Source organism: Anguilla anguilla, chromosome 18 (genome assembly GCF_013347855.1).
Source record: "Anguilla anguilla isolate fAngAng1 chromosome 18, fAngAng1.pri, whole genome shotgun sequence".
NCBI lineage: Eukaryota > Metazoa > Chordata > Actinopteri > Anguilliformes > Anguillidae > Anguilla > Anguilla anguilla.
This window is the reverse complement of record NC_049218.1, coordinates 20185077-20211655: the sequence shown is the minus strand read 5'-3', so window position 1 is coordinate 20211655 and position 26579 is coordinate 20185077. Positions and strand designations below refer to the sequence as shown.

The following is a 26579-nucleotide window of genomic DNA, read 5'->3' as shown; positions in this document are numbered from 1 at the left end:
CTGGCACAGCATGGGTTCGTCTGCGGCTTCATGGTGTTCATTTTCTCATTTTCCGTCCATTGATTTCTATCTTATGTAATTTATTGTATGCCCCATCTGCTCGTGTTAGCAGCCAATCCGAGTTTAGCGTGCCAGCTCCACACCTCTGCTGAACAAATTCTCTTGCATTATATATTCATGCGTCCGTGTTTTCTTCAAAAGCAATACACAGCCATTTCCTTCTTTCCCCCGTTTCATCTGCGGTTTATATGAGTGCGCTGTGTGGCGACACGGTCTCCTTCGTGATGTGTTCCGAGCCGTCTGTGGGCGGATGTGCGAGCTCATTGAGGGAAAGGACTGAGGATCTTGCTTTGATACGTGTGATATACCTCCAGCGATACTCTCCGGGAAGCTCACTCCCCTCCGGAGGAAACGTGCAGGTGTTCCTGTTACACAGGTGCCATTTGCCGAGTTTCAATTACCTACCGCGCATTCTGTGTCCCCCCGAGGAGGTGACCTCAGGCTTTTCCATTTAATGCCGTACCTTACAAATGCCACAGATACAAAAGCATATGGCAAGGTTAGATTTGAACACTTAGATTTCATTTTCATGTGCCCTGTTATATGTTTAAAGCTACACACAGGCTATGACTCACCTGGTAACATTAAATAAAAATATGGAATGTTAACCTGCTACATTGTATAATTTCTTATCATGGTACATTGATTTTATGTCAACTTGAAAAATTGCTCTCTCAACCTTTTAAAATGAATAAACATACCATTCATAGCATCATGGCATTCATGGAATTCTTTGCAAAATGTCGCATTTTTTAGTTTTAGCCAAGGTTCTTGAAAACTTGTGTATAGTTGAATATTTAACTGAAAATTACACATACCATCCATTCAGCTGATTAAATTCATTATTCATCTTCCAGTTCAAGTGTTGTACAAAGCCTTGCATCTCATAACTCCTGACTTCTTAAAATACCGAAGCTTGAGATCAGGCCAATACTATTTTCTTGGAAATGTACGAGTTTTAGCAACTTTCACTTTAAAAGTAGCCTATACTAAATTCAACATCCAAGACAGTGCACTACCAGCCCTGTGGCTTTCAGTAAAATGCATGAGATGTTTCGGACCTGGCCTGTGTGTAAGGGTGATGTCGGTCCACAGTTTGCGTCTCGCATTAAGATGCATGCGATATTTTTTGGACCTGGCCTATGTGTAAGCGTGATGTCAGTCCGAAGTTTTGTGTCTCGCACTAATTAAAATGCACGCAATATTTTTCGGACCTGGACTATGTGTAAGCGTGATGTCGGTCTGCAGTGTGCGAGTCCCACACATGATGTGTGGCACTTGAGACCTGTGAGGAAATCTTTTTTTAAACATTTGCCGAAACGACATCATACCCGCTCATACCCCCGGGCCTTTAAACCTAATCTATTTCTTTTTGAGTCATGCTGGTTATTTACAGCACACACAGGTGGATGAGAGTGGTTTAAAAAGCACCAAATGGCCGAGGCGTGTAGTGCAGTCTGTAGAGCGACAGCCACTCGACCTGCGTGTCGCTACACAGAAGTAGCTTCAGTCCGCACCATGGCACCTTTTCACCTGTGGACCCTCCTTTATTTATCCCCCTCACTGCTTTCTATCCATCTGAATAAAGCAAAAAAAATATGAGGGGGGAGGGTGGGCTTGTCCTCAAATGACAAAGCAGGGCAACGTCAAAATGCCGCACAAAAAGTGTTAAAGGAATAAGAACATAAAGTATTCTCCGTGAGAATAGCGTAATTCATGGCTTTCGATAACGTGAAGCTCCAGGCGCACTCATTAAGCTTTCTGTGGCACAACCCTTCAATATGTCATCATGACACAGCTTCTGAACTCACTGCTGTTTTGTCAAATTCATAGCATTTGGAATTTCTAACCTGAATTTTCTTGGACAGAAGAAAGTAAATTGATAATTTGCTTGCAAGACCCTTGATACTGGGAAACACACATACACAGATTAAATCAGCTCCTTTTATGCTTTGTTACAAATAAACTTTTTTTCCCCCTGTCATTGAACAGTTTGGTGAGTTCATTTTGGTGACTCTTTGTGAACAAAAGAAGGAAACTTCAATTTGACAGATAACTTTTGTGTTTGCATTTGGTCTTAAACAACAGGTTCCTCATACTCTTCGCTGTTTTTAGTGTGCAACCAGCATGCAGATATGCAAACCACATATGCACTTCAGCATGTTGCAACGTTAGGAATAACGGTTGGTAAGGCATCATCAAAACAAGGCCTAGTCTCCTGGATTCAATTTTTGACAAAATTGGATGTTTAGGTGTCCAATGAAGGTCAGCCAACACTGGTAACATTGTGGCAAATCCTGCAAAGTTGCAGCTCTATATGGGGCTGCAGCACAAATGATCAGTCCTCCTGGGACAAGAAGGAAGTGGGTATAACATCCTGTTTTGCATCAGTGGCACTTCCCTTTGCCCTAGGACATTTAAAACATTTTTTTTTTCATTCTTAAATCTTTAATGTATGTATTTTTACTTATTTATTGACATGCTACATGCAGGTCTCTCTCAGAAATGTAGTATGTACTGCTGGCTTGAAGAATTGGTAGTCTATTATTATATATTATGTATCACTGTATATTACAATGCAAAAATATGCTTGCTTATTTGTATAAATGGAAATGAATCATGTTTAAAATGGTAAAGGCCAATTGTGTGCGTGCGTGCGTGCCGGTGTGTGTGTCTGTACGCAAGCACATAACCCGAAGTATTGAATATTCTGTAAAATGGCCTCAGTGAATTCAGCCTTATGTACAGTGTTGCTGTAGTCTATGCAGTCAGGCTGACCATAGCCATTTATATAGGTTCCTAATTAAAAACCAAAGGCAGAAAACTGGCTAGCCTCTGTCCTTCTGCCTTTTCTATGGGCACTGCTATTTCAGCCACTTGACATAAATTAGTCAGTAATTAGCTGTGAACTGGTGCTGATCGTAGTAAACCTACTTTTCTTTATTTTCAGCGATAATGGAATGACATGACTACTCCAGAACACATAATACCTAAAGAGTAAGTGTGAGGGTAAAGATTTGTTTGTTAAAAAGTTAATGCAGTGCATTTTTATTCCCAGTTATGTAATTAAGTAATAATAAATCATACTCTGTGGTAGCTCATCAAACCTGCAGTAAGACTGTATCAATGTACTTCCAGAGATTCAAGGTCAAGCACCATTCTTTTCTAATTAGTTATTAATCAGAACAAAAAAAAAGAAAAATACAATCAAATGTATAATAACTGTTATTTTAAATGGTAGTCCATTCCATCCCTGCTGCCTTGCACTAGACTATTTTACAAGATATATGTGTACATTAATGTCACTGCAGTGCAGTATAGAACAGATACGGTGTGTTAGTTACCAGATCATTGAGTTAATGTTCTTTCCCATCTTAATGGCTATGATCTATGACGGAGCACTGAAAAAGGAGTGACATGTAAGATGTACATATCAAAGCCAAGACAATAACACGCATGAGTACAGGGCCAAACAGTACTGCAAGCGTGACGTGGAACTAATTCCTCAGGCTGACTCAAGTGGAACATGAAGTGTTAAAAGTGCAAACAAAACCAACGCCATGCACCAATTCATCTTCATCTGGGCGGCCATTACTCCCTCGGCTGCGCTACACTGGGTCCCCAGTACGAAGTACAGTTAAAGGAGGGGGGTGGGGCAAACTGTCTCACTGAGAGACTCTTATGTGCCATAGATACTGTGCTGTCACCCGTTTACTCAGGCTTTCTGGAAACTTCTGAATACTGATGAAGAATCGTCAGGTCATGTATGTCCAGCATTTACAGCGGCGTCATCATGCTGCGTGCGTCTGGCTGATAGCGCCTCCATCAGGCCACGTGTGTTACTGTGCCATCACCATGCCTCGTGCGTTCGGCTCTTACTGCGCCAGCCTGGCTTACGCATTCCACTCTTTGAAAGGTATCATTGATTTGGGAGCCGATCCACCTTCTGTAATTATTTGAAGGGATAATAAGCCTTCAGAATGTTCTCTGAATATGACTGTGTCTTGCAAGTGCAGTTGTATCGTTGCCAGAATGAGCCTTACAGTGCAAACCAGCAGGTCTATATAAGGTAGGAGACAGAAAATGAAAAAAGAAGGAAAAGTATGATTGCTTTGATGTGTGCATAGATGAACTTGGGAGGAAAATGGGAGGAGGTCATTAAGAAAGGCTTATGGGTGAAAGACCTAAGGGAGGACTGCCCCCTGCTACTCAAACTCACATTCCTAAGGCCTTACTTACTTAAAGAAAAGCCGCACTGGTTAGCTTCATAACCTTACGGTGCTATGAGCCTGGCCAGGTCACTCAGGGTACTTGCAATACTAAGAGCCAGTTGATCAGGCTGCTCATGGCCTTACAAGACTATGAGCCTGGGCAGGCTGCTCATAACCTTACAGCACTATGAGGCTAACAAGGCTGCTTGTAACCTTACAGCGCTATCAACCTGACCAGGCTGCTCATAACCTTACAGAGCTATGACCCTGACCAGACTGCTCATAACCTTACAGTACTATGAGGCTAACAAGGCTGCTTGTAACCTTACAGCGCTATCAGCCTGACCAGGCTGCTCATAACCTTACAGAGCTATGAGTCTGACCAGACTGGTCATAACCTTGTAGTACTATGAGCCTGACCAGGCTGCTCATAACCTTAAGGTACTATGAGTCTGACCAGGCTGCTTACAACCTCCCAGTACTATGAGCCTGACCAGGCTGCTCATAACCTTATAACCTGATAAACCAATGCCACAAACTGTAAGCCTTCTTCAGATTAACCATACACTGTAAAGGCATCTATCCTTTACATATATACGGCTGCTTTGCCGTAACACGATGGCATTTGCTGCTACTTTATCGTCATGTTGTGCAGCAGCAGTTGATCTTTTGAAAGTCAGCTGTGAAGCTGTGTGATTGGTAGTACACTGGTATTTTGTAGTGGTGATGAATGGGGGGTTCTTTGGGTTGGGGTTTGTTTTCATGTTGCCTTGTGGGAGTCTCCTGCAGTTTTCCTACTGCTCATATTGCAGTGAACAATTGAAAATAACAGATTCCAACAGCCAGAGAGCTGTCAGATGTGATCCATAGCAGGCCTAGGGCAAAAATACAGTACAGATTGACTTCTTTCTGAAATTGAATCAATACATGCCTCAAGTCCATAAATGCAATCATGGTTTTGAGAACAAAGAATGAGAATCTTCTGAAATGGAAATGCCACGTCCCCCGTGAAACGCTGCATACATTTTCTCTATTGTATATCTACTCAGGGAAATGATTCTCCTTTCCCAGTGTACAATTGATGGTGTAGTGACAGCACTTTTAAGTTTGTGACTTACGGCGTGTTATTAAGCCAAGCATACTCTTTAAAAACCTGACGTTGCTTTCTATGTTTCCAATAAGCTTTCCATTCTTATTTAAATGACTGTTATTGTGTAGGCACTGTATATACTGTGCAAACATTTCAGCATAATTCAGGAACATGCTGTGCCTCTGCTTGTTTGAATCTACTGTAGGTGTCTCTGCAGTCACACCTTTGGGATCTCTATCGAATTAACATTATTGGTTTGGTATTTGACTGTGATGAGCTTGTGTGGTCTTCCCATGGGTTGTCACTAATTGCTCCTTACATTTAATTGACTGATTTCATCACAAGTTCAGGTGTAGGTCAGTAAACTACATACAATTAGCTCCATAGTGTTGGGGACAACGACAAAATTCTTGATATCTTGTATTTTTGATTTATCTGACAGGTGTCTGCGGTTTTTCTTCATTATGGTGAGAATTGATTGGTCATCTGTGTAGGTCTACCTACCTTGGTGTTGCTTGATTCATTTTATTGATTAAACAGTTAAATTTTAGTAAATCATTTAGATGAATAGCCTAATGTTGGGCATTAGATTTTACACTAGAGAGACGTATCTCTGCCGTTAGATGTAAATCCCCAGGACTGGTGGAAATTGACAAGTTACAGTTTGCTGGACTGGCAGCATTAGCAAAACGGTATTTGCCTAGTAGCATTGATGCTGTCTGAGCACCTCTTCTCAGCTGCCAGTCTCAGCTTCAACAGACTGGTCTGCAAACCAGGCTGACCCCAGAGCATGTAAACATGCACATATTCTTTAACAAAAGTGATAGGTATTAAGTTAGGTACTGGCATATAAGCTGTGTTGTTCACATTACAGCTATATGTTACAGCCTTCCGGAATATAGCCTATTAGCAGGTTTCATGACACTTCATCATATTTTACACCTTTACTTAGCTTTTTTGTTTTCTGCACATCATGAGGCCTACTTTCCAAAGTGCGGAACTCGCTACTATTTTGTTAAATGAATGGCTTTTAACAGGACGGAGTGTAGCACAGTGGGTAAGGAACTGGGCTTGTAACCGAAAGGTCGCAGGTTCGATTCCCGGGTAGGGCACTGCCGTTGTACCCTTGAGCAAGGTACTTAACCTGCATTGCTTCAGTATATATCCAGCTGTATAAATGGATACAATGTAAAAATGCTATGTAAAAAGTTGTGTAAGTCGCTCTGGATAAGAGCGTCTGCTAAATGCCTGTAATGTAATGTAATGGCTTACTACTACTGAATATGATTTACACTTGAATTGGTTGATGTGTTCTTTCTATTATAAGACTGCATTAGCGGGTCCAAGTGTTGACAGGATGGCAGGAAAAAAACTAAAGCGGTTTATTACAAAGATAAGCATTAATAAGTAGCATTAATAAAGAATATCTTCAGTCACTATCGCAATGGCAGTTCAGCCAGTCTGTTACTAAAACGTTGCCGATCCCTCCTCTCCTGCAGATTTCTCAGTCCATGAATCCGTATTTGTATAATTTTGTTTCTCACCGTTATGTGGCCTTATTACGCAATACAAATTCTGTTTTAATGATTGTTTGAGCATGTCTTAATAAAACCTCTCTGATACAGGCCTATGCAATTCAATATTTGGTAGGCCTATTTTGCGTAATTCTTTTCATAGGCCTTATAGTACAATTTTAAGCTTTTCGGTTAATCATTCTTCATTGATTAATAGGTGCCAACGATTGATTATGAGAATTGTTCAAAATTTTCCACTATGGATTTGTTTAGTAAAGGCATTCAAAATCCACACCTCCTCTCAAAAGAGTGTCTTGGAACTTCTCCCTCCCTCTTCATTGGTTTGTTGAGGCTCATCTCGTCTGTTTTTGTCTGTTGTTTTTAGACACAATGGCTCAGTCTAAGATGGAGTTCGCCTTATTAGACTGCTGGGACACTAACCAGCTCTGCACCAACAGGTGACTGCCAGCACTTTCACTCCCAAACTTTGGTAAGTGCCGGGAGATCTTGGCTAAAATGGCAATGCTAAGCTCATGTTTCTGGTTTCTTAGAACTCGTTATTACTCGTAGAGATTTACAGTTTGATTTAGACACAGGGTAAACTACAGGAAAAACTAGTGTTATGGCCTAAATTTGAAAATTACATTTTTTTTTTTTAAGCAAATCTGAAGACGATCAAATTTGTGTCATGTTGACATTAAAATTGACTGTGCTAACTTGGATGTTAAAAACAAAAGACACGTGCTTCAGTGGATGACCATATTTTATGATATGGTATTTTATGTCATCGCAAAATCATAAAACATTTTATAAATAACAATGGGATGTTTTATCATATGATATTAGACTCATACATTGATTATATCATATGATTCATACATTATTGTTATATAGCATGAAACTGTATGCAGTCCATGTCTTAGATTGTGTATTCAGATCTCTCATCTTTAAGACTGTCAAATAGAGATGAAACTGTGAAATGGCTACTTTCAAAACACGTTAATGCACTTTCTATATATATATATATATATATATATATACATATACACACACACATATATCTTATAAATGTATGTATATGTTTGTGTACACATTTTTTCTTCCCCAGCCCACCTCTCATAGCTCAGTGAATGGTGGGTCTACTCCCTCACCGTTGAAACTGCAAACACGGCCAACAAAAGATGGGCGGTGTCGGTTTTGATTGAAATGCTTTGCATTGATTCCCTTCCCCTGTAGCCACGACATTCCTCTGGCTGTTCGGGTTTGCGACACGTCTCAGAAGTCAGGATTTAATTAAGATCCCATCACCTTGGGGACAGAGCGTCTCGACGGGCCTTTTGTGGGAGTGTGAGCCGCTGCGTTAGCGGCGATGCTAAATCGTCCTCATTATGAGGCTTTGTGCTCGCTTGGCGTGGGCCTCACGGCACTGGGGGAGATGGATATTGATCGGCTTTCCGGGCCGCATTAGCAGAGACTGTTTATTGTATCTCTCTCTCTCTGTCTCTGTCATCCTGCATCCAGGTGCCAGATAGGGATCTGTGTCCGGTGGGGAGGCGAACTACATTGTGCGGGGTTAGAGCAGGCACTCGCATTTCGACCAATCAATACGCAGTTTGATCCTGTAGCGTGGTGGAGTTTTTCCAACATTGGTAACTGAGGGTGGGAGAGCGTGTGAACAAGACAGCTGGGGTTCTTGTTTATTTTATATGTGAATATGAAATGTAGCAAGGTTTTTTTTTGTTAAATAACAGAAATATTTGGTATTTGCTGTTGAAGTCAAGTCGACATGATTGTAAGTTCAACCAGTGCCGCATAATGGTTTGGGATCTGGGCTTTGAACTCAATGGCAGTGGGTATGAATGGGTTCTATGTGAAAATGTAGTCTGTGTAAGTCAAACTGGATAAGGGCGTGTGCTGTGTGCCCACATATAATGTAAAGTAAACGCCCTCTGTATAAGGTGACCCCCATTGGACCAGGGTAAAGGTGTGATTAATTTTCTTGGCTGAGGAATGTGGTCATTGTCTCCGCAAGGTGTTTGTGTCTCATTACGTGCCTGTAGATAATAAGGTAATTTGTCACACACTTACTTCCATTACTCTGATGTGCATAAAATATCTGTGTCGCCACCCACCTCAAGGCCGCAAATCTGATGTGCTGACAGAGAGAAAGCTACACCCTGGCAGTACCTTAGCGTTGTGTCTATAGGAAGGACACAGTGGATGGGGGGGGGCTGTTGGCATCTCACCAAACCCTTAAAAATGACAGTAAAATACCCTTGACACATTAAAAATAAAAGACCCTGCAAGTCCCAGTAAGAAGGAGGAGATGCTTGAGACGGTGAGTTCAAACAGGAGACGTTGTTTTCATCCAGCGGCTCTGGTGCCATTTCCAAACACGCCTCAGGCTGCTGACAGACACTGAGCTAATATTCTGTGGGGATAAACTAAAGAGACCGATTCATAATATTATTTTAGACGCAACATTAAATGATATGCGTTCATTTTGCTAGCTTAGTATAATGCCAAAGTAATATTTTTTCCATAATGCAGATGTTTGGCCATGGCAGGAGGTTGTTTGGGTCAGGTCGGGTCGTAGAGTAGAGGGCCAGTTCCCCTGCATGTTAGGGATATGACTTGACAGCTTCAGGGTCACTTTGAAACACTGAAGATCACATTCATGTTTCATGAAAAATAAATTTTTCATAAGTTTTATGAACTGAATGACTTGAAGTTCTTGACGTTGCCATAATTAATTTTTTTGTAAGAGTTCAAGCAACGGCTTGAACAAGAAAGTTACCATCAAAGAGTTTGTGAATTCGATTAAATCAAATTATTTTCCTGCATCTTTATCGCCGAAGTTGAGAGTCACATTTAGAGGCTGTCTTATTGTCATTATTATGATAATATGACCCTGCTTGTTTTGTGAAGTATTGCAGGAAAGAAGATTGTGTTTTGTTCCAAACCTAGAATTATGTTTATATCTGATCAACCTCAAAAATTATTCAAAGACATTTTTAGAGCAAATTATTTCCACTCAGAGAACAATGCCAGTAATATAATTTCAAATGGGGTGCAGTTTTGCATGAAATAAATTAAGCAGAGTTTGATTTCCTCTTGCATGATAATGGTAGGATTTTTTCTGTTTAAACGCTGTTTGATGTCCTAGTCTGACACAGGGATAATAAATGATCATAATACAATTGTAATGTCACCTTACTGGTCGAAAACAAAGATGAGCTAGACCAATCAAGGGGTATGATGAAACAACCAATGTAACAATACCAACTGTGATTTGCGGATATTTTCTGACTATATTTCCATGCCCACTGTGGGTAGAAGATAGAAAGTATCCACCAATAACTGTTGTTCTGCTTCATACTTTGTGATTGGTGGAGCTCTAAGGCTGTATTAGATGAGTGTGGCTGTTTAGCTTGACCTTAGATGGCTTCAAGCAGCTGCTTCCTGGACTCGTGACATGCAGGTAAAAGAATAAGGCAGTAGCTGATCATGTGTACCTGCCTGTAGGGGTTGCACTGTGCAGACGCTAGGTGATGCTTTTTAAAGGATCTTAATGGACACGTTTGAGGAAACGCAGCACAGCTTTACTGCTGCTTATCTGACGTGCTGGATCTAATGCGCCACCACCCTGCCCCACAGTGCAATCATATCATGACAAACAGTTAAATGAGCTTTTTACGCCAACTTTCAATATTGCCTTTTTACATTTTAATAAAGTAATGAATTCTCATCTTTTATTTTTAGTTTTCTTTATATGGCCAACAAGGCTATTTTCATGGGGGCTCCTGATATTTATTCTAACAGCACTACCACATTAATCTGCCTATTTCTGTGATATATATACGTAATGCATATGTATAGCCATTCTACTGCAATCTGCATTATATACATATTGCATGAAGCGTTTCGCACTTTGACTACGGGTTTAGTGTAGCGCTGTGGATGGACCCTCAGATTCGCGCTGGAAAAAGAGACGGTGAAGGAGTGATAGTCGTGTATCCTGTTTTCCATCTACGAGAGACATTTCCCATTACGTCTCCTGTAACCCTGGCTGACAGGTCTTAGCAGATTAGTAATTATCGGGGAAAGCCATTTAGCGGCCAGGCATGGGAGCATTTTGCATCGCGGGGCCGGCCGAATTTAGAGTGACAACAGGAGGCCCCGCCGGCGGCCGTTCCTCCGCTCGGCCGTCTGCGGGCTTCAGACCGGGCGTTCCACGTCTCTGTTGATTAAGGACATCGCCGTCCCGCTGGAAAACGGGGGAGGCCGAACGCCGCCGCCCCGAAACGGCCGCCGTATCCGCCGGCGACGGGTTCATTAGGACTGACGCGCGGACGGGTGGGGAGAGCGCCGCGCGGCTCTTTCATCACACAGGTCCGCTCTCCCGCGCCCCCCCCCCCCCCCCCCCCCCCCCCCCCCCCCCCCCCCCCCGCTCCCCCCGGATTTGAGAGATTTTCTGCCTTCGGATGACCTGATATTACCCCACCGCCTACGTGGAACTTAAGGGTTGTTCTCGAGCGGAGGAAACCATGTGTCCACCAATTTTATCTGCGTGTGTGTGTGTATTCGTGTGTGTGTGTGTGTGTGTGTGTTTATTCTTTATCATATATGTTATTTAAAAAATGTATTATAGACACATACTCATATACATTTGTGTGTGTGTGTGTGTGTGTTTGCAATTTTATTACGACTGTGATGCTATTTTGTTGAATTTGCTTGGAGCCACACTCATCTGTGTCCTGAAACAGGCCGATCTCCGTGCCCCTCCAACCAGCGCACGCGTGGTGAAAAAGCCAGCTTAGATTAGGCCTGAAGTGAAAGACATTAACATGTAAATGATCTGCGCTTTTCCACTGGCTAAAGTCCCCTCCATTACTATGCACACGAACACAGTCTGACTTATCAGCCGGGAAGCACGCGGCTCCTCGGCTGGCTCCAGGTAACGGGGAGGGAGACCGCTGCCTCAGCACCTCGGTCCAATCACTTCAGGAGTTTTTCCACATCAGACAAACTTTTTCTCTGAGCCTGAAGGCGCAGAACCGCAGAAGGGAAAGTTTACTTTTCTTCTGGGACGCTGCGCCGTCTTCTTCAGATGCAGATAGTTTCACCCACGGCCATGAAGTGAAGATTCTGTCCCATAAGGCCGAGGGCCTCATGAATAAGCGTTTGCTCCACAGCGTGCGATGCCTTCCGGGGAGACGTTCGCGTTATCAGTCCATCAGGGAATTGAAAAGACTCTCATTTGAAATATGGATATCTTTGGGGAGCGAGGAAGCTTTGAATCAAATTTGAAGTTGAGAAAAAGAGAAAAGAGTCCCAGTGTAAATGGAAAAATTGAAAATGGCATCCACAGTGAGGGAGAGCAGAGCAGCATACTGTAGGTGCCTGGCAGTACTTACACTGGCGGTCACCCGTGGCCTGGAGTTTGGCTGGCTTAGCTATCGTTCGCAGCGTGAGGTGGTGTTTTGATGAGCGTTACGCAGTCCGGTTCTTTCATTCCACTCTTTCATAATCTTTGGGTTTTCATCTGAAGCCGTTCTGCTGGCCAGCCCCTCTGTGCTTACGCTTTGCACTGAGACCGGGACGGGTGGTTTCAGTACGGAACTGTCATTCAGCGCTTCTGGCACTCTGAGATAATGTCAGCGTGAGACTTTTTTTTTTTTGAGAGAGAGAATTTGTTTGTAATTTTATTTATTTATTTTTTAGCTTGTTTGTTTGTTTTTGGTGATGGTGTCTTCCTGAGCAGCCAAACCAAAACGCTTCCCGTATTGGAAGCAAAATTCACAGCATGAAGTCAAATTTGAGAGCAGATGTTCTTTTCAAATAAAGAAGTTGTGGAGTAGGGGCGGAATGAGTTCTGGTGTGGTATGTTCTGACCATTCCAGAATAACAAAGGGAGAGAAATGGGTTGCCCAATGTTTGAGTGTGCAATGTTCGATGAGATGTCTTTATCTGTTCTTTATTTTTAGAATGCTGTGGGTTTATTTTTTAGTGTATGTCTACATTTATTACATTACAGGCATTTAGCAGACGCTCTTATCCAGAGCGACTTACACAACTTTTACTTAGCACTTTACATTGTATCCATTTATACAGCTGGATATATACTGAAGCAATGCAGGTTAAGTACGTTGCTCAAGGGTACAACGGCAGTGTCCTTACCCGGGAATCAAACCTGCGACCTTTCGGTTACAAGCGCAGTTCCTTACCCACTGTGCCACACTCCGTCCCACTGCATTTACATTGCAATGTTATATTTGATTGTGCTGGGAAAAGTGAGATGTATGTTTTGCTCCAACTTCAGTCCTTTATGAAGCAAATGTGATTCCCAGAACTCTTGAGAAAGGAAGCTCATCACATTTTTCTGAAATGTGTTGTTTTTTTCCTTTTTTGCTGCAAACATTCAGAAATGCGATGATTTTTAATTTTTTTTGGGTAAGTTGGATGGATTGGTTCTGTAGTGGATGTGTTGCACTTTTACTTTTTATTTGTTTCTGTTGTTAATTACAGAAATTTAGTAACATTTGAAAAGATTTTAAATATCTATTTCAGCTGTGTGGAAATATCATATAATTAAGCATTTCTGTATAGGCTTTTAGCCTCTCGCCCAATGTACTAGGGGGGATAGGCTCCAACACCCCCCGCGACCCTGCTCAGGATAAGCGGGTATAGATAATGGATGGATGGATATATAGGCTTTTAGTGATGGAATTAATCAGTGAAAAGTATATTGCAATATATTGTAAATATAGGGATTGTTTTGGAAATATAATACATTCTCAGCAATGTAACGTTGCAGTGTCTATAAAGCAGCAGTAATATGAATTTCCATAAACCATTAATTCATTCATTCATTCATTTTATAAACTGCTTACTGTTTCACGGGTGAAGAGCTACACTATATTGATAATTTTTTTTTTGTGATACATCTCCAGTATATTATGTGTTGATGCATTTCCTGTATATTATATTTATATATTATTATATACACTACATGACCAAAAGTATGTGGACACCTGACATCTGACATCTCATCCAAAATAAGGGCATTAATATGGAGCTGGTCCACCCTTAGCTGCTGTAATAACCTGCACTGTTCTGGGAAGGCTTTGTACTACATGTTGGAACATTGCTGCAGGGATTTGCTTCCATTCAGCCAGAAGAGCATTAGTGAAGTCAGGGACTGATTGGGTGATTAGGACTGGCTCGCAGTTGGCTTTCCATTTCATCCCAAATGTATTGGATGGGGTTGAGATCACAGCTCTGTGTAGGCTAGTCAAGTTCTTCCACACAATGTCAACAAAATATTTTTTATATGGTCCTCGCTGTTTGCCCTCAGGCATTGCCACGCTGAAACAAGAAAGGGCCTTCCCCAAAATGTTGGGAAGCACAGAATCTGCTCGAATATGATTGTATGCGATAGCATTCAGATTTGCCTTCACTGGAACTAAGGGGCCCAGCTCCAGACCATGGCGTGTCCAGATACTTTTAGTCATGTTGTGTATATTATTTATATATACTGTATAATTACATACCACAATGTAGTTCAAGAAGGACATTTGAAATAAATCACTTCAAATTGAACTGTCAAATTGATCCCTCATCTCTTACTAATCACAGATCCCTATCAGGCACAGAACCATCACCTACTAATCACAGATCCCTCTGTTATGTCACCATCACCTACTAATCACAGATCCCTCTCAGCCACAGCACCATGTCCTACTAATCACAGATCCCACTCAGTTACTGAACCATGTCCTACTAATCACGGATCCCTCTCGGTCACTGAACCATGTCCTACTAATCACAGATCCCACTCAGTTACTGAACCATGTCCTACTAATCACGGATCCCTCTCGGTCACTGAACCATGTCCTACTAATCACAGATCCCACTCAGTCACTGAACCATGTCCTACTAATCACGGATCCCTCTCGGTCACTGAACCATCACCTACTAATCACAGATCCCTCTCAGTCACAGCACCATCTCCTACTAATCACAGATCCCTCTCAGTCACAGCACCATCTCCTACTAATCACAGATCCCTCTGTTATGTCACCATATCCTACTAATCACAGATCCCTCTCAGCCACAGCACCATCACCTACTAATCACAGATCCCTCTCAGTCACAGCACCATCACCTACTAATCACAGATCCCTCTATTATGTCACCATCTCCTACTAATCACAAATCAGTCTCAGAACCATCTCCTACTAATCACAGATAAGTCTCAGTCACAGCACCATCACCTACTAATCACAGATCCCTCTATTATGTCACCATCTCCTACTAATCACAGATCAGTCACAGAACCATCTCATACTCATCACAGATCCCTCTGTCACAGCATCATCTCTTACTAATCAGACCCCACTCAGTCACTGAACCATCTCCTACTAATCACAGATAAGTCTCTGTCACAGCCCCATCTCCAGTCACACTATCACATAATGATCTCTCACAGTGTGTATTATCTTCTGCCTTGTCATCCTGTTTTGCAGTCCAATTAAGTTTATTACTGATAAGACTGAAATGATGTTATTAGAATGTTCTTATTTTCTGAATTGTGTGATGAAAAGTAGTTTCTGAATTTTGAAGATCAATTTCCATATTTTTTCCACATTGTGACTGATTGCTGCAGAAATATTCTAAAAAGCATTCTTGCAGTATTAAACACATTCAACTCATGACCGTGAAATAAATATGTTTGGGTGTTCTGTGCTTATATGGCAAAGCTGTTTAACAAATCCATGAAATAGTTCCAACAGCCGTTTAAAAGAGATGTATTTTTATGCTAGAGACTGTATGCAATATCTTTTCAGTCAACCGAAATGAACCATCACGCTGTTTAGCTGTTCCAGATTTTCTCTGATGTTTTCATGATTGAAACAGCCGATGTACTGTATGGCTCAGTGCCCTGCTGTAAGCAGTAGTTTGGCTCCGCCCTTTAAATGCTAGCCAGCTCCTTATGAAAAAAGACGAGACTGACTGCTGGCTAACCTGCATAAATTAAGCTCCTCTTGGATGTATGTGTATGCAAATTTCAACCATTCATTTCCTTCTTATTAGCTCGCTGAAATTATTAGCTGAAAGGAAATGTACTCTTCTGGACTGACTCAAGGCTGCTTCACACCAACTGACTGAAGACATCTGGAGGCTGCTAAGCTTAAACCTCATCTCACCCAGATCCTATAGCAATGCTTAAACCTCATCTTAGACACAAATCATATAGCTTATCTTAAACCTCATCTCTCCTATATCAATGCTTAAACCTCATCTCAGACCCAGATCCTATAGCAATGCTTAAACCTCATCTAAGACCCAAATCCTATAACAAAGCTTAAACCTCATCTTAGACCCAGATCCTATAGCAAAGCTTAAAGCTCATCTTAGACCCAGATCCTATAGCTCTTTGTTTTCACAAAAACTTTCCACACTGGGAATGGGGTCCATTAACATTTTCTCCTTTTCTTTCACTTAGCAGATGAGTGTTATTTTTAACTACATAAATCGGTGAGTTCATTTTGGTGAATTAAATTTGCATATCTTTAAGTTGAAGGAAAATGTTTATTCAAAAGAAGCCTGGGTGTTGCAATCTTTTTTTAATGGAAAAATCTGCAAACTGAATGAAGTTGCAATTTTGTCCAGTATTACTTCATTATTATATAGAGTATACTGGATTATTTATAATGTTTTATGGACTTACCGTACCACAGTATTATACACAGTGTACTGGATTGCACTGCAGCTGACCTGGTAAAACCATGGCTACACAATGCCAAGTTTGTTAAATAGTGTCTCCGTGCCTTTTCTCCCTTCCATGAAGATCTGACTCTGAGGTTTTGTTGATTTCTCTGATGTTTGCAGAGGTGCTCAGGAATTCAGAGGTGCAGTACCTAACCCTATTAATACCTGGGGGAAACCCTGCAGTTTCTTCCTGCGCCTCTAGTTTGTTTTTCCCCCTCTACAATGACTGCAGTATTAAAAGGAAATAATTTTGTTCTTTAATTTCTTATTCTCTTATTCTGAAAAAATATAGTATTTGTATTGTTTGTGATATAAAATATTTGGGTTGTTATACAAAGTTCTATTATGCTGATTGGTCTGGGGTGGGGCCAGTTTTTCTGAGGACCCTCTGGACTCCTTTATGAGCTAAAACCTCTGGCTCAATGAAGCCTTGCCGGTGTGATGTTGAGATGCGCCATTCCGGTCCTTTAACGCAGCGGTGTGAGCTGGATGCGGCTGAGCAGCAAGCAGGCGTTGGGAACTGGAGCGACGGGGGGAACGGTTGAGTGGAGAAAGTGTGCAGCGGAGATAAGAGCTGCCTTAAACGAGCACGGATTGTTCCGGCCTGCACAGGAATGCGCTGTCCGGCAGGGCTCCGTCTGTCTCAGCGGGCGCTCGAACCCCCGTTCATGTGAAAGAAACGTTAGAAGAGAAACGCCCGGTTGCTTTCAGGCACAGAAAATTCTGTAAACAAGGTTAGCCTAGCCTCTAACCGCCCGAGCAGTGCGGTCCTGAGAGGTACTGGCTATGTGAGGAGGTCTGTTGTGAACACCATTCCTCTTGGGTGCGTGTTGTGTTTCATCAACCAGGGTGCAGCTACCATGGCCTCTGCTGTTTGTTTGGTGCCAAATGTTCAATACCGCCGACTTTTCCCTTTGTGAGTGGAACTCAACGACCAAGAGTACCCGGCAATGCATTTCCATTTGCGTGTCTATGAACCGAAACTGAAATTTTCATTAGCCCGCGCGAATAAAATGTAGTCCCTGCGGGTGGCACTTTCTGGCACATGTGGATATGACTGCGCTCTGAACTGCCGTAATGCATAATGCATGCAGGAAAGCCCACCAATCAAACGCAGCGGGTGATTCACAGTCCACAATAGTCGTCTTGTCTTAATTCCAGGTTTGTGTGATTGCACTGGCATGGCTTGTGGAAATTATGGTGGAGTCTATAACAAGTCATAACCCTCCCTGCAATCATGGGCAGACCATGCATATTTATTTCATTTAATCACTCAGTTGTCACCAGACATTGAGCCGGCAGAACAAAGGCCTAATCCATGCCTGGTAGGCCAGGCTGAGCGAAATGTGTCTGATCTGCTTTATAAGGTATATCATACCTGTCACTTTAACTGACTGAAGAAAACCGTTATCCAACACGGGGTTATCCATGAGCGGTTATCCACAAGCGGTTATCCTCCAGGGTAATTGTTTGAGCATGCTGTTCAGAAGCCCTTTACGGATGGTTTCCTGGTGGGTGTAGCTGCTGGCGGCGCTCACTGCAAGTGCAGGCTGGTGTCTGTGTGTGCAGATCTGGGCTTCAGGCCTGGCTGTGTCATAACCCAGCTGCAGCAATACCAGGGCCTGACACCACTCATGATTGGGCCCCGTCCTGCCAGGAGCAGGGTGTGTTTAAGCTCCTCAGGTTCCTGCTGTTTAGCTTCCTGGCCGGTGGCCCACTGCTCTCTAGCTGTTGTAGTTTGAGAGTGATGTGCCTCTCCTGCAGTCGGGACTACCTTTTGTCCTTTACGACTCTGTGAACCGTATACACTGTATGATGGAGTGCATGTGTCGGCTTCAGCGATTCTGCTATGCCCTGGTGGGCAGCACAGCCTTAACTCCAGATCAAGAAATCTGTATTTCAACTGTATTTTCTTCTTCACTTGTAAATGAATGCATGCATTTTGGTATCTGGTTCCCTTTCGATATCTTCTTTTCTGCCATGTTCTGTTAACAGAGTTTTTCATTTGCAGTGTCTGAAATCCCGTGGAACTTCAATAGGAAAAATCAGTATGAAGACTGAATTGATGATTCTGGCTTTAATTAGTATAGCCTGTTTTAGTGACACATCAATTCTTTACAGGCTATGCTAATCTATGCCAGAATCAGCAATGCAATTTGGACCTACAGATTCGCCAGGTTTTCCCAGTCTGTCACCTTTGACAATATCTACAGTGTTTGTGTTGCTTTAATGGTTTGCCATTTCTTTGATTGTATTGCAACATCACTGTGTAATATAGTAAGTGTCTGTGTTGTATATTAGTGAGAGCGTATTAGCCTGACTTTAGCAGTGGGCTATAAAGGTGATCCGTAGTTCCATTTGTTACACAGCCCTTGTCTTTCCACCTGAAAGTCAGTGTTGAAAAGTGTTCAGGTAGCAGTGGCTATTGAAGTCTCTCCTTATTAACCCCTAGTGCCAGAGTTCAGCTAATGTGTATTCTAGAGGAAACCAATTTTACAGCACACTGCACCCGTGACACAATCATTATCTGCCATTATTTATTTGTATTGCCATGGGAATTGCACTGGACACAAACCTAAGTGTCCAGTCTACAGCGTTTGAGACCTCGCTGCTCATAATGACTTGTACATGACACGTAGACCTTGTTAAAAATTTAAAATCCAGATGAAACTGTGCTTTGAGGACATCAAACATGGAAAAGTGTTTATTTGCATGTAATGCAAGTGTTGTATACATCCAAGCACACACTGACATGTGTATGCATGGGTATCCAACTGAGTAGTAGATAATCATATATGCAGTCTAAACAATATAATAAGGCAAAACTTTTCTCTTCATATGAAACCATTGATATTTCCCACTGGAGACTATTTCCAATTTATTCTGAAATGTGGATTTTGCACTAAAATACAGGTCCCACAAGACACATGCAATATACAAGAAACGAATATGCATACGACAAATAAAATAGCTTATTAATTTGCTGTTGTTATTTTCTAAGTTCTAGAATTAATCATGAGTGATCAAACACTTTTCTGAGAACGTGCTATGACTTTTAAAACTCTCCGGTGTGTGTGTCCCTCATGCTGTGCGTTGGTGATGCAGACGTTAACCTGGGGCTGCGTGATGTCATCGCTGCGTTAGTGGGGCGTCTTGCGCAGGCAGACTGTCATCCTTGCATGGGAAGGAGGGTAAATGTCAGATGTATCTGAAGGTGCAATGCACCCCGCCCCCCTATGCCAGGGGCCAGGAATGTTAATGCCGGGCTGTGGGACAGAAGGTTTCCCACCGTGCCCACAGAAGTCAATCATTTCCCTGTCAGCCAAAATGTCAGTGCCTGTGCTCTCTCTCTCTGCTGTTTGCATCACGTTTGATGATCAGGAAACAACCCTTCGGGTGCTTGCTTGGTATCGTAATTAATGGCAATGATTTTATAAAGGTTTTTTAAAAGTACTGCAGGAATGACTTGTATTTATTGCATGGTTCGTTAACTGCTGTTAATGGTTAAAAAAAAAACATATTTTACTACTTGTTATAACTTATAATGGTGAGTTACATTTGTATTAGCGGCCACCATTTCCTGTTCATCACCTATTCTTGTTATCAGTGGTTTTAATTAAAATCAGTGCCATACTTACTGTCATAATAAATTAAAAGATTGCATGCAGTTCTGTTTGTGACATCAGTTTGATAAGCTTGGATGTGTACAGTCAAAGGTGAAAGTAAACCTGATGTATAATTTATGAAGTTCAGCATCGCATTGATCCAAGGGTGACGTGCAGGGTCACCCTCATGGAAATAGTGTCATCCAGTGTTTTCCAAAAAAATATGCTACAGTTCTGTGGTCAGTCATTTTCAAAGGACTAATGTTCTCCATGAAGTTATACTCTCAAGCTGAATGCAGGGTCAGTTCAAAGAACGGTTAAGTGAGTAGCCACATTTGTTGTTAAATTCCATTACTGCCATCTCACCATGAGGAGAGACCCAAAGACACACAAGTCCGGCATAAATTTATCAGTTTATATGTTTCCATAGGTTTCTCAAATAAAAATAAAGGAATAAATTATAGCTGGTGTTCACAATTATAAACATAAATATACATTTTTATATCTTGCTAGTACGTCTTTCCTTCTGCTTCAACTATAGGTAATCGTTCCAACCAAAAATAAGATTAGCATCATTTTTTGGAGAATAATTGGATAATACACAGTGAAACCTCTGGAGTAACATTGCTGGTCACACTGTTTTTGAACTACTTGAAGTGTGTTTTCTTGCTTTAGACCATGAACCACGAATGAATGTCCTGAAATAATACAATGCACCACTAACCTGAAATAATATCAAAAGACCAGAGAGAGTTTGGCGAGAGATTGGAGAGTTCTGGGAAATTTCACCGTAGAATCCGCGATTACATGAAATTTAATGCGGCAGTTCCGTCCAAGGATTTTCTCTTTTAACGCGGCTCTCTTCGGTCACGTGGGGTATCACTGAACAATGTAGAGTATTAATGTATGAGATGAGCTCATAGTTTGAAATAGGATCCTATGTCCATCCCATGTGCACTGTGAAGAAAAGGATTCTGACTGCAACTGAAACCACTGCCGGAGAAGCCGGGACGTCCCGCTGCAGTCGGGACCTGATGTGACCTCACAGACTGAGAGCTGATCTCGTTTCCAAAAAGTGACGCGATTCAGTCAGGGTGTCTTGCGGCCACTGTCTGACAGTGAAGTATCCCCAAGCTCCTTTGCTCGGCTGTGCTGTCACAGTGAGTTAGAGAGTGAGTCCTGTAGTGCTGCTGTGGTGTGCTTTCACAGTGAGTTAGAGAGTGAGTCCTGTAGTGCTGCTCTGGTGTGCTTTCACAGTGAGTTAGAGAGTGAGTCCTGTAGTGCTGCTCTGGTGTGCTTTCACAGTGAGTTAGAGAGTGAGACTTGTAGTGCTGCTCTGGTGTGCTGTCACAGTGAGTTAGAGAGTGAGACCTGTAGTGCTGCTCTGGTGTGCTTTCACAGTGAGGTGTGCTGTCAGAGTTAATTAAAGAGTGCTGCTCTGAGTTCCCAGCCAGTCGGGTGGCCCTGCCCCTAGGATGGCATTGCCCTTTTCTGCTGATATTTTAATGACGTGAATTACACTTTATCGCACATTTGCCAAGAGTTTAAATAGGGCCAAAGACAGCTTGCATGATTCTTAAGGACACACAGCCTCTATTAAACAGTTCCATTTTTGTTCGTCACAACCCAACCTTTAAAAACAAGCATGTGCAAGCACGCCCTCTGTAAGCATTCTATCATGACCCTTTCACATTTTATTTTCACTTAGATCAGGCTCTTATAACTGCTAACCGAGAATCTCGAAAGATATCACCTGTGATCCTTGAGATGAGATTACTGCTGAAACCAAATGCACTGATTCAGGAGGCCTGCTTGGTAGAAGTCTCTTGCAGTGGTTGGGGAAAGTTTTTGTTGGAATGTTTGTTCCTTTAGTTTTTTTTGGCATTCTTAGTTCTGAAGAAAATACCCACAATGTAGAAGCATCCTGACCGCAATTGAGTCACCACTGGAGAGGGGGGCTCTGTGGAGAAAAATAAATCTCTGGTCACCCAATATGAATTTAATGAGACCTCACATTAGCAGCGCTTTTGCTTCCTGTTCTCCATGTGCGTCCAAGCTTCTGTACTTTGCCCGCTCCTCTCGAAGATGTTCTTGGAAGATGTAGTAATGGAAGGATTGGAACGTGCCTCCCAATGCCCACGGTCATTTTCTCTGCTGTGGTTTGTGTCGGCAGTGTCCGGTGGATCCACGCGTCAGTTTGCAGCATCCCACTCTGTCTGGTAAAAAGCTAAGCCCTGCCATACAGTGTTCCCGCACCACTTAAGGACAGAAACAAAATGGATGCCTGTGCCAAGGGGAGCAGAAGGCTTTCCTACATTCGCTCTGATGGAAATCTATTAAAGCGGAAAGTCGCCAACGCCTTCTTGAGTTTGAAAGTCCCTCCACCCCCACAGCCTGTGCAGTAGTCTAACACACAGAGTGCAACTCCAAAGGAAGTAAATGATCTGCTGAGTGATTTCTGCTCAACAATGTGTGGAGTGTATTATCTTGCTAATTTAGCATGTCTGCTGCATGTGCTTACTAATGGGAACTGAGCCAATGCTCTCTGATGGAGACAAACAACGGAGTCACAAAGGACCTTTCCATTTTCAGTAAGCAATGATTATTACTGTCAGAACCCAAACACTGTTCATCCTCCAGTTCTTATTTCACACACAGCTGCTGTTTTTCCTTTCAGCTCTTGTGTAGGGGGCATTTAATTAAAAATTATCTTACTTTTCTGATCATTTTGATTGATTTATTTTTGTATATGATTATGTTTAGAAATTATATGTCAAGAGTATTGATGTTGATCTGATGTCAAGCTGAAATAAAAAACATTGAACACTAGATGGATTTGCGGAAAAGGATAAATAGATAAAAATTAATTGTGAAGGGCCTCCCCATGTTGCCAACATTGAGTGACTTTTTATTAACCCCTTAAGTCATATTCATGCCGGACTGGGTGTATTTGCATTCACTCAATTGGGGAATTTTCCATTGATTATTAATCCACATCCTTGATTATTGTCAAACAAAATCTGTCAAATGCTTCTAAAAGTAGCACAGTCACATCACCCTACATAACTGAAATTGGTGCCTGATATTTATGACTGCAGTTGCCAGTGCATGGATTAGCCTAAACCATATTTCTTACTCTGTTTTATATTATGTACCATATCACCTTTTGGGTCACTAAACAAATAACATCTATAAACATTATAATACATTGCATGCCATCATGTGTTTAAAATGATATATCATTTGCATTACAATCAGAGTATGATTTTTTCCTGCTGTATCACACTCTGATTGTAATGCAATATAGCCATGTTGGTCTATACCATTTTCAGACGTAAAAACTGATGCGGAATAATGCCTTTAAAAAATCCAGTTCTATAAATCAAGTGGAACAATCTTTGAAAATGGAAAACATAACTAAAAGAAATAAATGAATTGTCAGAAATGCACAATGTCCTCGTCACTATTAGTTGATAACTACTACTCAAACGCAAGTAACAGAGCTGTGTACCTGTGTCTATGCATTGGCTGGTAAACGTTTTTGGCTATAGGCCTAGAGAATTCTGTCTCATTTGGACTTTTTTAAAATAGAAAATTGGCATAGTTGCTTGCTTCATGCAGCCTTTAAAGTACAGTTACGATTGTTTTACAAAGTGTAACAAAACTGCCAGAAGGTCTGTGCTTAAAAAAAAAACAATACACAAATTAAATCTGTGGATCAGAGAATGACACATAAAATCCAGCTTTTACATTTACGTCCCTCCGAATACATGCAAATTTCACTTTTCATGATTACAAAATGTTTTGGCAGCTAACTACCTCCATATAAAAGCTTTTAAATAAAAGCTGAGAATGTGCTCTTTAACCTCATGTGAATTGTTTTATTTCAAATCTAAAATTGTACGGTACAGAGCCAAATCAAGAAAAAAAGTCTTTGTCCCAAACATTATGGAGCTCACTGTATTTTGCTGCATGAAATGTAACTGCTGAGCGATTGCCTGCGTAGTACATTGTATACATGTTTTACTTAATTGGTTTCAGATTGCCGTCTCAATTTGTGAATGTTATCCCAGGGAGAGATTTTCTAGGTTGTGCTGTTAAGTCTAAGGAAATCCAGACTGATCTTTTTAAATGACAAATTTCACAACTTTGCCATCCAAAATAATGTCTTGCAGTCATTACCGTGTACAAGATCCATTCAAAATCATCTCCGCTCTTTAGCAGTTGTGCGAACCTGACTGAACCAAAAGTTTAATGGAAAGCAGTGACCACTGAGTTAGCAACATGGTCAAACTGCAACCCCCCCCCCCCCCCTTAACTCTCTCTCTATTGATTTATTGTTTAAAATTTTGTGAAATAATTGTCCCTGTGACAATGACCGTGATTCATTTTCAGCTAATGTGACAGGTGGTAAGAGATTTGTACAGAGTGTGACTAATTTAAAAGAGCTGTACAGAAAGCTCACAAACTGCCGATGCTCTGCTAGCACACCTTACTCCCACATAGACAATTACCATACCAACCCAAAACTGAGCAATTTATTCCTTATTTACTGTTCTGCACAAGCAAATATCACACTTGTATAAATAGACAATGTGTAAAACTGTGGTCTCTGTAAGTCACCTGTATAAGGGAACACATTAAGCCAGAACATTATACAACCTGCTGTTATGCTGTGTGAACCTGTTCTGAGGCTAATGTCAACAGGTTCAGTGTTAAGTGAATGACAGAGAGGGATGAACATAGAATTCCATATCTATGGTGTGCAGGATATCTATGGCCTGCAGGATATCTTTTCCACTTCTCCATCTGTATTAATGGAGCACACGGACATGTATCAGTCAGCCAGAGAGCAAGGGGGATTCATAAAATGATAATAATCTTATAAACTTCCTTTGCCAGGGATTAGCCTCTGGCTGTTATTCCATCCGTATCCAAATTCAAACCCAGGACCTTCTTGCTGTGAGACGACAGTGCTGCACACTGCACCGCCGTGCCGCCCCTCTGGCTATTATTGTAGGTGACAAACTATTTTTTAAACCACCATCACTATGAAATAAAGTAGCATTTTACTTTTGAAGAAGTAGTAATGGAGAAGTGTTACATGTCTTTTAAATGAGGAGAAACTGACCATAATCTGGATACATAGATGGCATTTTTCTTCTTTTTTTTCTGGTTCTGATTTGGCCTTTGGGTCAGTGGGGGATTTGATTCAGTCCTAAATGATAAGTAGAATTAAAATTGGAGAAGATGCACATATTTTCCATTGTTTCTGCACAGTGATGCGGCTTAACTCTGTTGCCATCAGGGGCTTTGACATGTCCTCAGGCAGGAAATGAGAGACAGGTGGCTGCCAAAGCTTACTTCTGCCTTTAACCTCCAGTGTACTTCAGGTCGATGTTATTTGTATAGTGCTTTGTACAGACGCTGGGGCCGTGCACAGAAGAACAGGAAATCAGGAAAACTGAAAAATAGGAAAGACAATGCGTGCACCCCCCCCCCCCCCCCCCCCCCAGGACCAGCAAATTAGGTTTAAAAAAACGACCCAGTGGGGAGAGAAAACACTCTCCATAAGTCCATGATGGACAGAAATGTCAGGAGAAAGCCTGTTCAGAGGAGTCTGTTCACTGCTGGCTGGCCTGGTCTGGGGCCACTCCCATCCTCTCCAAAGTGTGCTTTGCCACCCTGCTGATTTTTCATGCTAAGTGTTAAAAAGAAAAAAAAAAGATGTTTGCAGCCATTTCTTGCTCATGGCTGAGAGAATGTTCAGTAGCATGAATTTAATCACATTCTGTACCACAACTAATGAGCATGATAATGTTGCTTTGGCTACAGATATGACCTGTAAATCCTGTACAGTTGCTTGGGCGAATGTTTGGTCATGTTGGTGTCCCCATGTGCTGCCCTCTCTGACGTTTCCCTGCAGTTTCTGCGGGGTGTCACTGCCTCCTAACACTAATCCTAACCCTAACACTTACCCTAATGCAAAGAGTAGCACTAACTCTGACCCTAAAACTAACCCTAACACTAACGAACCTCCAGATTGACAGTTACCCAGTAGCATTCTACCATGTGGCAGCTCTCCTGAAGAAAACTGTCGGCAGATACCAAGGTGCTGTCCTTTGGAATAAACAGCAAGGACCAGCTCCCAAAGAAGATGGCCATCAAGCAGCTGCAGGCCGTGCTGACCAATCCGCCTTCCCAGCAGCAGAAATCTGGAACTTCAGGAAGCTAGAATCTTGTCAGAGCTCCATCTTGGAGGAGATCAACGAACACACCCGTAGCAACATGCCACAAGCTCCTAAACTTCCAGAGTTGGACACGG

The 26579-nt window shown here is 41.9% G+C and overlaps 1 protein-coding gene across 3 annotated transcripts in view; it reads left to right on the top strand.

Moving 5' to 3' along the window:
* Window positions 1-26579, top strand: part of chrm3a (cholinergic receptor, muscarinic 3a) — a 105390-nt gene that overhangs the window by 32883 nt on the left and 45928 nt on the right. The window contains exons 2-3 of one of the 3 annotated variants that reach the window (XR_004763275.1): window positions 7261-7365; window positions 22428-22936. The exons of 1 other annotated variant lie outside the window; for it this stretch is intronic. The gene's annotated coding sequence lies outside the window, so the exon portion shown is untranslated. Of the gene's footprint in view, window positions 1-7260; window positions 7366-22427; window positions 22937-26579 lie in introns of those variants that run through there. One more of the 3 variants, XM_035399717.1, reaches the window with a different exon arrangement.